Source organism: Chelonoidis abingdonii, chromosome 13, assembly GCF_003597395.2.
Source record: "Chelonoidis abingdonii isolate Lonesome George chromosome 13, CheloAbing_2.0, whole genome shotgun sequence".
Lineage (NCBI taxonomy): Eukaryota > Metazoa > Chordata > Testudines > Testudinidae > Chelonoidis > Chelonoidis abingdonii.
Genome location: NC_133781.1, coordinates 16541090 through 16556461, shown reverse-complemented (window position 1 = coordinate 16556461; position 15372 = coordinate 16541090). Strand labels below are relative to the sequence as shown.

General features: G+C 42.9%; 1 protein-coding gene and 1 non-coding gene across 3 annotated transcripts in view; one reads left to right on the top strand and one right to left on the bottom strand.

Moving 5' to 3' along the window:
* UBE2O (ubiquitin conjugating enzyme E2 O) overlaps positions 1 to 15372 on the bottom strand; it is an 86205-nt gene that overhangs the window by 47974 nt on the left and 22859 nt on the right. The window lies entirely within an intron of this gene.
* Positions 12354 to 12553, top strand: LOC116832295 (U2 spliceosomal RNA). Its single transcript, XR_004375426.1, has one exon. It is a non-coding gene; the product is annotated as a U2 spliceosomal RNA (small nuclear RNA).

Here is a 15372-nt window from a genome sequence, read left to right as displayed (position 1 = left end):
CTAAAATAAGACTCCTAAATCCAAATTTAAAGATGCTGAATAGAGCAGCAATTGGGACGGAATGTTCAATCTTTGTTATCTAACTTCAGTCACCAAAATCCACACTGATCCTTCGAAACAACTGTTTTAGATTTCCAAGTGTTCATTTAAATTCATATCTAGGTGCCTAAATTAGCACTTCAGTGCTTAACACAGCTATTCAGCTGCCCTAAACATAGGTCTGAATGCATAAAGTTAAACAATGAAGATTCCAAGTTTGGTCTGAAGCACCAGGAGCTACTGAAACAGAAGTTTCTAATGGTATTTAATAATAACACGCAGCTAGTAATGTTAAGTCAGAGATACTTATACAGTATGTGTGTTATTTCATGGCATGTGCTCTACTTTCCCCTTTTGTATCTTAAAGTTACTTCCCTTCAGAGGGACACTTGTGTTACATGGACCCTTTTGTATCACACGGACCCTTTTGTATCACACAGGAAACATTTGCCAAAAAATTAGGGAAAAAGGAGAAAGGTGAGTTTAGTGCCTGGGTATTGGGTGGCTTTGGAGACCAATGATACACAAGTGGTCAGATTAGATGATCTAGAGGTCCTCTTTCTGGCCTTCAGCTCTGACTATGTGGAAGACACTGGCAGAGCTGAAAATTTTGTGGATAATTTTGAACATTAAGAGGGTCAACCAGAAATCCTCATGTCAGCAACTCCCCACAGTTTTTTTCGACCAGCGTTCTATACAATCCTAGAAGTGCTTCAGGTTAGCTTCACTCCTAAACTGTGTCCTGAGGGGATGGATGGTTGTGTCTATGGGGAAAGGGACTTACGGAGGGAAGCTAACCAGACCATTGGAAAGAACAAATACTGCCTGAAACTGGAATCTTATAACCCGATGGGTCTGAAGTTGGAAGATTATAACAAGCTGGGAGCTAATAAGCCACACAAGAGAGTGTGAATAACGCTCCCCCCATTGATTAGGGGAGGAGTTTAGGCAGTGGCATCTCCAGAGAAGCTCAAAGTCTGCTCTAGTACCAAGTCTGTTTATTGGAAATATATTGTACCCTCCTGGAATAAGGCTCCAGATCTCTCCCGGATTAAGGTCTGGTCTACACTAGGAATGTAGGTCGGTATAACTACATCATTCAGGAGTGTGAAAAATCCACACCCCTGAGCGATGCAGTTAAAACCCTAGTGTAGACAGTGCTAGAAGAATTCTCCCGTCAACCTAGCTACCACCTCTCAGAAAGGCAGGGTGCCCATGTTGACAGGAGAACCCCCTCTCATTAGCATAGGTAGCATCTTCATTATAGCCCTACAACTGCGCCACTGCAGCACTTTAAGTGTAGGCAAACCCTAAGTGTTTGACAAGACACTAGGAGGCAGCTTCCTGTTCTGACCTCACACCTTGGGAATCAGGAGATCTGAGCTGAGTTCCCAGCTCTGACTCTGGGTTAGTGTGATTTTAGGAAACTGAGGCATAATAATTGGTCCAATCCACAAAGTGGGGACAGAGAACACTTTACACTTTGTAAAACTGCCCCTCACTCAGGTATCTCAAAGTACTGTAACTTGTTAAAGATGTAGGAAGGGTTTGTTTGTTTCATTAAACACAAAAATCTTTGGCAGAGATATCCTGGCATTAACGATCTCAAATACAAGGTATCCCTGACCTACCAACTGACTATTTTTCAGGGTCCATCATCTGGGAAAGCTCCGCTCCCTACTTGAGTCCTAAAGTGGTTTTCACTAGACAGGGCTTACTACTCCATGTTTAAGTGAAAAGCAGCCAAACATTATGATGCTCCTAAAGCACAAGGGGATTTTAATTTTTAAAAAAATCAATTTGAAGCATACAGGATCTGGCCAGACAGCCAAGTGATCAATGCAAAACACTGTCTTACAGGAGGTGACGTTGAAGTGTAACCTCAGGTGGGCGAGAGCTGAGACAGATCTAAACATGCTCTCTTCTGCGATTGAGCCTGGAGCCACACTAGAGTCTTCAGGTGATGCCCAGGGCCAGCAGACCTATTCCAAAGGAGCTCTGCTAAAATTAAATAGATTTACAAAGTGCCCAAGAATCAGCTGTTTTAAAACTCATTCAACAACAGTGGACATCCACCTCAAAAAGTGTCATTGCTTGAAATGCACTGTAGGAGACCAGGGTCGGAGAACATGCCTCCACTTGCGGCTTCTTTAACAGATGTAAAAAAAAGATTCCATAATGACTGGATAATCCACAGGGGAGATTTTCCAAATGCATACAGGGGCGTTAGACACCCCAACTGCCTCCCACCCTTTTTGCATTACAAAGTCCCCCCTAAAAATGGATTTTAATACGGTACGGCTCTCCTGGTCATTCGGGAAGCAGAGTCTGAACCTGTTTATAATTTTTGACAGTTTCACACAAGCAGCATCACGAAGTAGGCATTTTTCAGTATGAAAGCCACAAGTAGTATGAACTGTGTTTTACATTTTAGACATGTAACGTTTTCAAACAGTCTGCAGAAGGACTCTCCCAAAGAAACGCTCACAAGTTTTTGTGTTAGATCAAATTATAGGCCCGCCTGGTTTAGTATTCTGCCCCCATAGGCCAGTAACACTTCCTACCTCCCAAGAGTCATACATGAAATAACATGCAGGGGGAGGGAACTGAGACAAGAGAACTGACACTCACTGGTGATCAGCAGATATGAAAAAACAGATTTGAATAGCTAACTCTATAATACTGTCTTTAGCTTGCATAACTGCCAGTGTTCTAGGATGGTCACTTATACTGATTTTTTTAAACTCCAGCCACACCATCAGTCTTTATAATCTCCCAAGATGGCATGTTTGACATGCGACCTCCACCTTTTTTCTATCAGGTGGTCCTGTGAGTCAGATTATAAAATTGGTTTGTTGCATGTGGGAGTGGGGAGGAGGCGGCAATTCTGTTACAGGGATTCACTTCTTTCTGGAGAAGACAGAGCTCAAAACTAACTATACACAGAAAGAGGATGTATGAACAGCTGAGACTCAGACACCTGTATGTGGGACTACAGAATAGTAAAGATCTGGTTACAGAAGACTCACTGAAAAGGGCTACTATGAGTCCTACAGAGACACCTTTGAGAAGGCTGTCAGCTATATAAAAAGAACATCAGAGGAAGCCAAGTAGTCAGGCATTGAAGACAATACAAAAGAAGTCTTCCTTAAATTCTCTGTATTTATACTTCCAAGTGTGGCAGGATACACAGTGTAGATAAAAAGATACCAAATAAAATTGAAGTAGTACATACAGGATTTTTTAAGTAAGTTATATAACATTTTTCAGGAGAAAAGGGATTTTAAAAACATTCCTTCTTCCCTAGGAAAACATGGATCCTTTGAAGACCTGTTATTTTTTATATATAGTCTTGCCTCCTGCCCCCAAATATAGGTTTCTATATTATAATCATACACACAATCACACACATGTGTGTGTGGGGAGGGGGGTAGATATAATATAGATTTGGCAGAATTCAATGTATTTTCATTTTATAATGTTGACAGAACATCAATATTTATTTAAGCATCTTTACCAATGTAAATGTCCACAGTTGCAGGAAAATATGGGTGGATCAGACAATTATTCATTGATAGAAGACATTGAGATTCAAAAAGTTAAAATTTTAAAATGGGTAAAACACAGGCTGTCTACATCACATGTAAAAGTACACAACATAAATATCCTTAAATCAAACTTTAATAGGTTTTTAAGCAGCATTTTTCTTACTTTGCCTCCCTGTATATTTCAATTATCAATGGAAATGTCTTTTCACAGGTTTGTGTGTATATACAGTGAAAGAAGTTTACTGACATTTACCAATACCAATCTAATCCATCCTTCCGAGCATATATCAAGAGAACATGTGAAAGCATGAGAGCATGAAAGCACTATTCTTTATTTGAAAAACAGGAAGGAGAGATCAATTGCCTAGCCACCCAAGCCACATCCAAACAGACCTAATGAATCTCTTCCTATCAAGTGCCCTGCTGGTAGGAAGGGACAGGTTCAAGAAGCAAGAGTTCTCCTAAAAGAGCCAGGCAACTGAAGTAGTCTCTCTCCTAAATCAGGGTTCTCTGTAATTCTTAAGGCCTGCACTCCAGCACTAGGTGGCACTATGTTACTTAACTAGGATAAAAAAAAATCTACACAAGATTTCCGTTTACAAAGACAGACACAGGAGCAACATGGTTAGTAGAGAGGCAGAAACATCATTTCACCTGTACATGGGTCAGCGCTTTTTTCCATGGTAAGGCTGTCTCAATATTGGCACAACAGCAGCAAAACCTACCAAGAACCTATTCTGAAAAGAAGGCTAGAAATCCCAGCCTCACTGATCGGATGGTTCCGTAAGACAGGGAAACGGGACTGCACTCCACCTGCTTAGCCCAGAAACCCAGGCCAATTTGGTAATATCATCCTGATTTGAATGGGACTGAAGAACCCAGCTATGGAAGCCTCAAGTCTGTTTCAGATACTTGAGTCAACATCTAGAAGTGATGGTATTATTTATTTGGCAGTGTCAACTGAAACCTGAATGGGGAAGGGCAGGGAGATAATCTGCAGATACTGTATTAGGAAACACTTTTGGAACAACAGAGAAGATTTATTCTAAGAGAGAAAATCTGGCCATGAGCTTTGAGCATGAGTTGGAGAAATTTTTCAGCCTCTGGAGTCTTGACTATTTGCATTCATTGCCTTTGCTATTACTTTATGGTTTAAATATCATTCCGCCTTGGGGTGTGGACAAATCTTTCTTGCAGCACATCTATCTACCTGAAGCAAAAAAGAACTTTGAAGTATACACTTTCTGGCTTAAAAGCAGAGTGGGAAGATGCCAGTTATTCTGAAAGGGCCTTCTGCCCTTGTGGTGGACTGCTCTGATACCAGCACTCAGTTTGGTGACTAAGTCTAATCATAAAAAGTCATCTAGCACCCGCCCATCTGATAAGTGTGAGACACCATTGCAAAGCACAGCAAGATAGTGATTTGAACTGCATCTGAAAAGCTGCTAACACAAAAACTGGACTGTCAGATCAACATGGACAGATATTTACATATTTTACCTCATCTGTGCAGTGCAGTTAATTACGTTTACTCACCTTTGAGAGATGGAGGAAAGAGTGTTATATAAATAAAAAAATATTGCTAAACGCTGGCCCGCTTCACACATGTTCTACCCAAACCATGTTTGTGATTGTTTCCACCCAAACCCTTTTTCAAACAAACAAACAGGGTTTTGTTTAACCAAAATATCACTTTGCTCACGATTAATTCCCCTCCTCCAGTACATATATGCACTGGGAAGCTAAGCTGTTTTGTTATTTTGAAAGATATGCCCCAGTAAGGTGAACGTTGTGTGGGCAGACTCACTGCTAATTTGCAGCAAGAATCCACCTTACAAACAGCTTTGGAACAGCAAAAGGGAGCTGTGTCAACTGAAAAAATCACCATGTCCATTTTCAAATTGGTTGGCTCGTGCGCTGCTGCTGTGACTACAGAAGAGCCATTTAAATTAGCCTCTAATTGTGAACAATTATTCACAGGCAGCACATTCTGCAAACAGCCTATATGAGAACAAGTCAGGGGAGAGGCAGACTGATCCTGGGATGCCTTAATGGAGGTATAAACATTCATGTTTACCAGTCTCATGCTTGGGAGCACCAGCTACACTGCATTTCTTGCCTCTAATATGCACTCTCATATAATTTTAGATTTATACACTTTACCGAACATATATCACACTTCAGGAGCAAAACTGTAAAACTAGATTGAAAAGAGGCAATGCATGGCTTGGGTTTTGTTGCGTTTAAGCAGCAGATTTACCCGTTCTCCTCCCAAACATATCAGGATCAGAGACTGTGGAAGGCAGAAATGAGACAGTGTGTCAGGTTAGGTAAGGTTCCACCCTTCCCATTACCTGTGGTATATGTTTGAAGGGTAGGAAAGATAGACATTTATATAGACCTTCTAAACAGCATTTTATTTATGAAACTGTTTAAAATTCTGAACACAGCCAGAGCTCTTTGACGGGATGGCAGCAAGCCACACCTGCCACCAAATGGCTAGCAGCAGTTCTCAAACTGTGGGCTGGGACCGTTAATGTGGTCGCCAGGGCTGGCACTAGACTTGGTAGGGCGTGGGCCGAAGCCTGATAGCTTCAGCCCTGGGTGGTGGGGCTCAGGTTACAGGCCCCCTGCCTGGGGCTGCAGCCCTTTGGTTCTGACTCTCCTGCCTGGGGTGGTGCGGTTTGGGCAGGCTCAGGCTCCCCGAGGTCGTGTAGTTATTTTTGTTGTCAGAAGGGGGTCCTGGTGCAATTAAGTTTGCAAACCCTTGGGCTAGTGTAATAAAGCCTGCTGTTCCTTCCCCTTCACGTAGGGCCCGTGACCATCTCTGAATCAACAACCCCCCAAAACACACACATTCTACATTTCCCGACCTCCTCGGTTCTTACTCCTACAAAGGAAAAAAACAGCATGTGATTTAAATAATTTATTCTGGTTTAAGTTCTTCAGAGACAGAACTGAACTGAAACTCCAAACTGGTTCAAAACCTGTTTGCAGCTCAAACCTCAGATGGGTTGAATCCAAACATCCCTAATCTTCAGAAAGAATGGATATTGCTTGCAAACCTCCACATTCATCAATGTTTGGATCTACGCTTTTGGTGCTGCTTAAAAGACCAAATTCTGACCTGGACGCTAGTCTAGTTGCTAGCATACCCAGCCAGGATTACCATTTTCATTTCTTTAGATATTCTGTTTTGTGATGCCAGTATTAGAGAGAGAGAGAGAGAGAGGGAAAAAAAACAGTAACACACTGAACAGCAATATATAAATAGCTCTAGCTGAGACCATAACAAAAGCTGTGTCATGCTACAGCCTGCAAAGTCAATACAGGGCAGCAAGTACTTGGGGCTGACAGTTTCCCTTCTAAAGTCCATTTCAGAAATGAGGCCACTCCAGGAAGTGAATATCTAGGGAATTATTCTGGGGTAATATGCTTCAATGGTGTGAGATACTATCATCTCACAAAAATGCATTGTACGATCTTGCTGTTCAATTACATAGTAGGACAGTGAAGCTGACAAATCCTGAGTTAGGGCAGAACAATCCACTCAATGAAGTGCATATGGGTTAAGGTAGATTCTCTGAGTTAAAAACAGAAATTTCCTTTCGTATGACAGCCATTACCTTTTACAACCTAAGAGCTTGGCTTCGGGTCACGGTGAAATCTAGTTCGCAATGCAGATGTGACACTGCTGCATTGTACACATCAGGCAGCGTAGAGGCCAAAGACAACAGCTACTGAGGGTCTCTACGATCATCCCTCAGGTCTCTCCTGTTTGCACAATGCCTAGCAAAAATGGACCCCAATGCTAAGAGGTGCCTTAGGATGCTACTGCAATGTCAATTAGCAGCAGCAGCAGCAGAAAGACAGTTTCCTCCATCAGCGATTTCCCAAGAGATGTTCTGTTAGAGGCTTTCTGCAAAGGTAGCACAGCAGGGGCTGAATTCAAAAGGCAGCTATTAGGTTAAAACAAACCTTTCATAAGTTTTAAAAGACAAAATGTCAAGAAAGCTCTGGAATCTTACAGGCAGCAGCTCTCTGAAGCCCAGGGACAATGTGTTATACTCAATGCATGTGTCTAATTCCCAGAAAAACAGAAAGCCACTCCCCTAGCTCACACTGCAGACTCGTGCATGAAAGCTACTGGGACAATGCAGCACAATTGCATCATTGCCCGGAAAAACCTCAGCTGCAATTTCGGATCACTGAAAGAGTTTCAACTCTCCTCTCATACGCACAAATGCTGTACTGGCTGTTAAGGAAGAGAAGAAAAAAAGAAAGTGTGTGTAAGAGGACAAAATATTTAAGCCATGGGCAGGACTGATGGGCTATCAAGAGTCCAGTTGCCACATTCAGCACTTAATTCTGCGGCCCCTGCACTGCTACATTGCTTTGTATTCAGGAGATGTATTCACCACCTGGGACCTGGCTAAGGAAAGATGAAAACGTTTTTCACAAATAGCGCTTTCATTTGTTGTCTCCATCCCCCAGCATGCCGTTTGTGTTTCTTCTGTTAAGAAAGAAAACAGCATTAAGTTCCCTGCAACAACTGAGGGTCAAGTAATGCTGGTACTGGTAACATCAAAGATATAATATAGAAATAGCCACACAAGGTTTCTTAATCTTTTAGGCAGTGATTTTTAATATTCATGGAACAGAGATATTGATTGCGATGACTCAAGATAACAACAGTGCAGGAAGGGTCTCAATCTGCACCATTCTGGTTCCGAGACCCTCCCCAGCCACTGTGCGTATGTACATGGGCAGCTTTACTAATGCACCACAATCCTGACCTGCAGCTCCCCTCAGGATTCTATTCTTAAACCATCACAGCTTTGCCAGTGCACCTCCATCCTGACCTATAACATCCCTTACTAATTTCAGAACCTCTCCTGCGTTGTCCCCAATTATGCCACAAATGTTTCACTGCTACAACAGGACCATGAAACTGAATAGCTTCCGATGGACTCTTCTTTCTGATGGACACAAAGTGTAGGAAGATGCCATCTCCCCCTTTTAATAATATCAGTAAATTTGACTGTTCCTTCTTCTCACAGCCAAACTCCAAAGCTTCTGCTTTGCATTAGAAAGCTAAAGTGACAGCCTCAACTCACCTTACAGGCACCTTCTAGACTTACAAGGTTTCTTCCACTTCACCCCTAGCTTTTTAGATTTGCATAAAGGGCCAACGCTCCAATGAGAGATACTATTTTCACACAGTGGTGCTTCCAACAAGAAAGGAAAAGTATCCTTGTTCCCCAGATATTCTGAAAGGTACCCACCCCAAGTCACTCAGCAGAGAGCCTGATGGAACAGTGGTTTTCCAAATTATGGTTCAAGGAGCTCTTTCTGATGGTTAACAGAGTTGCCAGAACAAAATACAGAAAGAAAGACAGTCTGCGGTAGTAAAATGTGGAGACATACATGGCTGTAAATAAGTACCAAGAGATATGGGCACTATAGAAGCAACAATGAATTGAGCCATTGTTGAAACCCGTTCAACGTATGTGCAGTTCCAATTTCAAGGCAATTGAAGCTAAAATATTAAATACCCCCCCACACACACACTATACCCAGAGTTTAATGACAAACACCTCGCCCATGCAGGCTAACTTCTGCCAACCTTGTTTTTATCTCTGTGCATGGGAAGTAGGGAACTCCAAAACACACATACATGCAATGCTGCTGGAGACGCTAAGGCTCAATCCCCTTCTGGGAGCTCCAATGGAAATGCAGTCTACCAGCAGTATCGCACTTGCAGCTCATGGGTAACATTTTCCAAAAGGCCTAAATCCGATTTTTAAAACTGACTTAGGCACTTAGGAGCCAAGGGACATGTCTCCGGTACAGTCCTGAGGTGCAACTGCAGCTTGTGTAGACATACCTGAACTAGCTTTCATCTAGTGCGGAGGCTGCTGCAATGTGCACCTCAGCACGCTCTAGCCCTGCAAGTAATTATCCAGGGTACTGGGTGAGCATACACAGCCTGAGCTAAAGCGAGTGCTGCCACAGCTTCACGGCCCTAGCACCCAAGCCAGCTAAGGTAGGTCTATTCAAGCTACAGTCGCACACCATGACTGCAGTATAGCCATGCATTAAGTCTCATGAAAGTCAGTTAATGGGTTACATGAGGGTTAAGGCTGAAGCAGATTTCTATGCCATGAGAGAAAACAGAAATCTTACATTCTTAATGAGACATGTCAAAGTCTTTGCAACAGAGAGGAGTGGGTTTCCTCAGGAAGAGACTCTGAGCTGCCCACTTTACTAGCACCTTCCTAGGCTTATAAACAGTAGACTTGATTAGAGTGCAGAATTTTCTGATTGGAGTCGACATTAAGACTGAGGGTGGATGATGTCACACTTAAAACGTTAAATTCACTCATATGATTTGCCTAATGGGTCAGAAGGGCATCCATAAGAATTTGTTTAAGCACTCAGAACAGGCATTTTTTGTATAGAAATCTGAGTAACAGACACTAGAAGGCTAATCACATTTGCATCTGTTGTTCCCTACCGATAATAATGCTCATTGCATTATAAGATGAAAAGAAAAAAAGTTAAACGCTACTCCTTATGTTAAAGTACAGTTCTATTCTGCGGACACTAAAAATAGCATCATGAGGTCCCACAGGAGCCTCTCAATTGCTCCCTATCAAATGTGCTCAGCTTGCAATTTTTTTTTTCTAACTGCCAGCCCTGTAAATGCAACTTGAGATCTGAGTCAAGCTGGTTTCTTTCCTTTTTATGCAATACCATTTCCTTCATAGATTTGCACAGGTGTAACTGATTGGAATTTAGTAAGACAGACAAGGTGGCTGAGGTAATATCTTTTACTGGACCAACTTGGACAGACGGTGTTACCTCACCCAGGTGGTCACTCTTAATATCCTGGGACCAACATAGCTATGACAATGCTGCATGGAACTTAGTAAGCAATTCTGTTGCCGATGCCTTAGCAGTGCACAATGCAGGCAATATGAGTAAAAGACAGCCAAAGCCTGTTTGTCAGTGAAGTCAGCAACGCTGACACCAATTACACATCGGAAGCAGATCTATTCAGTAAAAAGGGGCCATTTTTACACAGGCCCTTTTCAGAACAGAAGTGTACTTGATTCCTAGTACTGCTGCAATACTCAGTCTTGCATTACAACTGTGCTACACCCTCATGGCACCAGGAATATTTTAACCAGAAAAAGCTGCTTCTAAAGACAAATGATGCAGCTAATCAGTTACAAAGCCACCTGATCCCATGCCCCTACAGTGGCATGCATCCAACTGCAAGCTTTATGTATCTGAATGTCTTTGCATCCACACTATGAAGAATAAAAGCAGCCTGGAGAACAACTAATCAATAACCATGTTCTGCAAAATGCACTTCACCTTCCTAAGCTGAGAGTCAGTTATCCTTGATGGGGAAGTCCCATATTACCTGGAACAGAAAAATCGCTTGATATTTATTTCCTAAAGTACCTTATTTTGTGAAGATATGCTACTATGCATGCACAGAGTAACAGAGAGAACTTTAAGCTCAGTTTCTTTATTATGTGTTATTCAGGTGCCATGTAAAGGATTTCTGACCATCACACCCCAGTTGAAGCACCTGAACCATAACAAACAATTTTTGTGAGTCTACCCTAACACTATAAATATTAACCTTACAAGAGAAGAGGAAGAAAGTCCTCTCTACCCAACAGTTCAAGTGCTCTGCTACCTCCTCCCTGGACCTTTTGCTCATAGTGCAATGGGGTGGGACTGAATGAGGGGTAGTTTAAAGGCAGCATGTGAATGCTCCAGTGATGAGCATCCTGCTAATACCCGAGAGGTTGACAGGATTGCTGATGTCACAACATATGTGGAAAAGCAGTAATATTATTGGATAATGTGTTTCAAGGTTATGTGAAGGGCCACACAGCATAAACTTTGTTGCATCAGTTAAAAAAGTGCAGGAAGAGTTACGTACATCAATATAACCTTGAGCTGTGTTCTAGAAAGGTCTGTGTTGGTTAGCCATTTTCAAGCTGTGTTTTATGGGGCGTCACTCCTGAGTGCATCCCTCATTATTAAGGTATATAGGAAATACATTTTCACCACTAACTCTACCAGTGTGCATGTCTGCTTTCTCAAGCTCTTAAATATGGCCTGGGTATCATACAGTACGACAACTAAGCAGGCCACGCCAGCCCAATCAACATCAAGCTACATTTATATGCCTCCTTTCATTCAGAAAGATCCCAGAATGCTTTACTAACAACATATGCAAAGGAACCAATTCCACAGCCACTGACATGCAGCCCTCATGGGGGTGGAATGGGGGAGCTGTGCGGTGGTGTTGTGCATTGTTAAACAACAGGACAAGACAGAACATGATGAACACAGTGCCATATTCATCTGAAACAGCAAGAGGAACAGAAGATGGCAGAAAGTAAAGCCTTAGTGGAATTTGACCAGGACACACATACTAACCCCCTTCACACTGTGGAGGTCAAGGCTTTTGTTGGTCTCGTCTGAAAGAGTGCATCTCTACAGGCTCTTTGTCCACGGCACCACCGGCAGGAGCATTGGTTCAGTACTGACTGGGCAAGGATGTTACCTACTGAGTTACCTATTCCCGCTCTCTACCATGGACTTCCCTGGAAGATGTTGCACATGGCAAACCCCATACCTCAGATTCCTCATCATTAAAAAAAAATGTAAATAATACTTTACTATCTCATGTGGGTTGAGGAGACGTTTAATTTGTACATCACTAGTCTGACAGAAGTAGTCGCTTCTCGGCTCTATGAGCTAAGATCAAGCGCAGTATCTGTTCTTATCAGTTTAATATCTGGTATGTTTTCTATTTGAAAATTATATTGCACGTGAAACTCAGCACTGGAGTATTTACAAGTATGCAACAGCATACATACACAAAAGGTAATGACCAAGAATGTCTTTTTCACTATGAATATAAAGTGGTGTGCTTTCACACGCTCTTTGTTGTCACACTACACATAAAGGCAAAAATCTCCCGATGCAATTCCTGTATTGAAAGATTCTTGACTGAGAATACCTGCATAATATAACTATCAGCCTTAGGCTCACTGCTGACACAGATCGCAGTCGTCCTGCCAGACATTTTTTTATGCCTTTTATCAGAAAAGATCTCACTCGTTATAGATTATATTGCTATGGGAATCATGGATTCATTTTTAGGACACAGAGAGCCATTCCCCTCCCCCTCACAACACCAGCGTTGTTTCCACTTTATTAATCAGTGCATATTGGTTTCTCATTAGCCATGAGCAACCCGCCTACGTTACACAGCCAGCCATACATGCTACATCAAGCTTATCCTGCAAGGTACTTAATGGTGCTTCACACCTCACTGCTTTCCTTCTGAGTCCTGCCATCAGACCTACAGGCTAGGAATACATGTGCAGGGATGCCAGCAAATGAGGGTTAAGACACTAACCTCACAGTCTTGAAAAGAACCACATGTGCCATTTTTGGCTTGTTGTAGCCAAGACTGAAGGCCTGACATAGCTGATTGGCCTTCACTGCGTATGTTTGTGATGTATTAAATAACATGTATAAAGCAGTCTCTCCCTTGCGACGAGGCTCTCACGAAGGATTAACAAAATTAAAGGCCACCACACTTTGGACTGTGATCACACTGAAATCTATTCAAAACTCCTTTATTTTATGAACTTCCCTAGAACTATGTACTCGGCTCCCAAGATCGTTTATCTGCAGCACTGATTTAATCAGTCCTCAGACTTGTCCTGAAGGTTCCAAGGTGAGCAATGATGTTTAGCAACACAATACGCTACTTAAAGCACTTCCAAGTCACAGTGTTTAAGCAGCTGGCAAGTCTTCAAAGAAGGCTCCAGGGGAGCGGTAGCCTACTCCCAATCTCTCCTGGTACCTGCTTAGTTGATCAAAACAGCCTCAATACAAAACTGCCAAGTACCTCTTTGCACTGTGTCTCTGCTTCTTGACTTTTTTGGGGGTGTCAATTCAACCAGGTTTAAATCGGAGGATGACATGAAAACTGGTGTGTGTCGGGGGGGGGGGGGGGGGAAGGTTGCAAATACAGATGACAATAGAACTGCAGTGTGAAGGGACTGCTAGAAATTTAGAAGAATGAGGGTTGCCGCAATGTTAATGATCATTTCTACATCCAGAGAAGAAATAGTCACAGACACTGAGGGGAGGGGGTGTATATATATATTAGCAGCTCCCCTGCATCTCCAATTAAAGTTACTAAGGTGTAAATAGAGGCACTAACAACAGGGATGAGAAGTTTATGGCTACTGGGACAGAGGACTAGTTTGGGTTTACCTGCTGGTAACCTCCATAGCAGACCGTGCCCTCTAGATGCCTTCTACCTCACAAACCCTCCATCACAATAAGAGTCAGCATAAAGGGAGGCAGAGCAGATTCAAGCTAGAAAGAAATGGCATCAAACTACTTTCAGGGTCTAAAGTGTCTCTGGACCCAATCAACGATCTAATCCAGAGACCTAACCCAGCATCCTTCCACCTGCACTATCCCCTGAGAAACAGCCTTGCCATGATGCGCTAACCTGCAGGGACAATGGTTCATTCCCAAGTGCTTCAATGTGGCACTAACAAGCTGACAAGATACAGATGATGCAGTTAAGAAATTTCACCCTTCAATCTGTTAGGTCTAGTGATCAAGGTATACAGGTTGCTCAATGTATTGCTACAATCTCGTATCAAGTTTATAGCATTCACAAAAATCTCTCAGAAAAAGACACCTATACACAGCCAGTTCTACAAGATAAAACAAACCATTTTTCTGCCTGACGCACCCCCACAAGCAATAAAGATTTTGGATGTGTCAGAACCTTGTTAGCAGTTTTGTTGATGCGTGACGCATAACAGCTCTGCCACAGCTTGGACTCAACAGCACTGACAGCATTAAAAATAGCCCGTGTTTGTGTTAGTAAACTAAGCAGGTAAAACCAGGAGATACACAGAGAGCAGATGATAACAGGGAATAGGAGATGCACACAATGAGACCGCAAAAGAAACTAATATGTTGTACAGAAATGAGCGTGTTTTGGGAGATTTAACAGATATGAGATTAGCAAGGGCAGTGGTCCTCAACCTTTTCGTTTGGTGGGTGCCAGATGAAGGACCGCGGCGGCGGTCGAGCATCCGCCGAAATGCCGCCAAAATTCGGCGGTGATGCCTCTGGATGATGTTGCTTGTCGGCAGCAAGCGGCATCATCCAGAGGCATTGCCGCAGAAATGCCGCCGAATTTCAGAGGCATTTCGGCGGATGCTCGACTGCCGACTAGGATGCGGGCGCATTTAGATGCCCCCGTGGGCGCCATGGCGCTCATGGGCACCGTGTTGGGGATCCCCTGAGCAAGGATGTAGTAAAAAAGTGATCTGCCTCTCCTTTTTATGTTGGCCCAGAATGAGAACAAGGGGTTACTAAGGCCTTGTCTATACTGACACTTCACAGCGCTGCAACTTTCTTGCTCAGGAGTGTGAAAAAACATAACCCTGAGCGCTGCAAGTTTCAGCACTGTAAAGTGGCAGTGTAGACAATGCACCAGCGGTGGAAGCCGCTCTCCCAGCACTGGTAGCTATTCCCCTCGTGGGAGTGGGTTTTTTTTTGTTTTTGTTTTTTAAATGCTGGGAGAGCTCTCCCCTAGTGTTGGTGCCGCGACTACACAGCCACATTAAAGCACTGCCATGGCAGCACTTTAACGTTGGTAGTAAAGACAGATCCATTTCTTGCACTTTGTAAGTCATCTTATAGATTCATA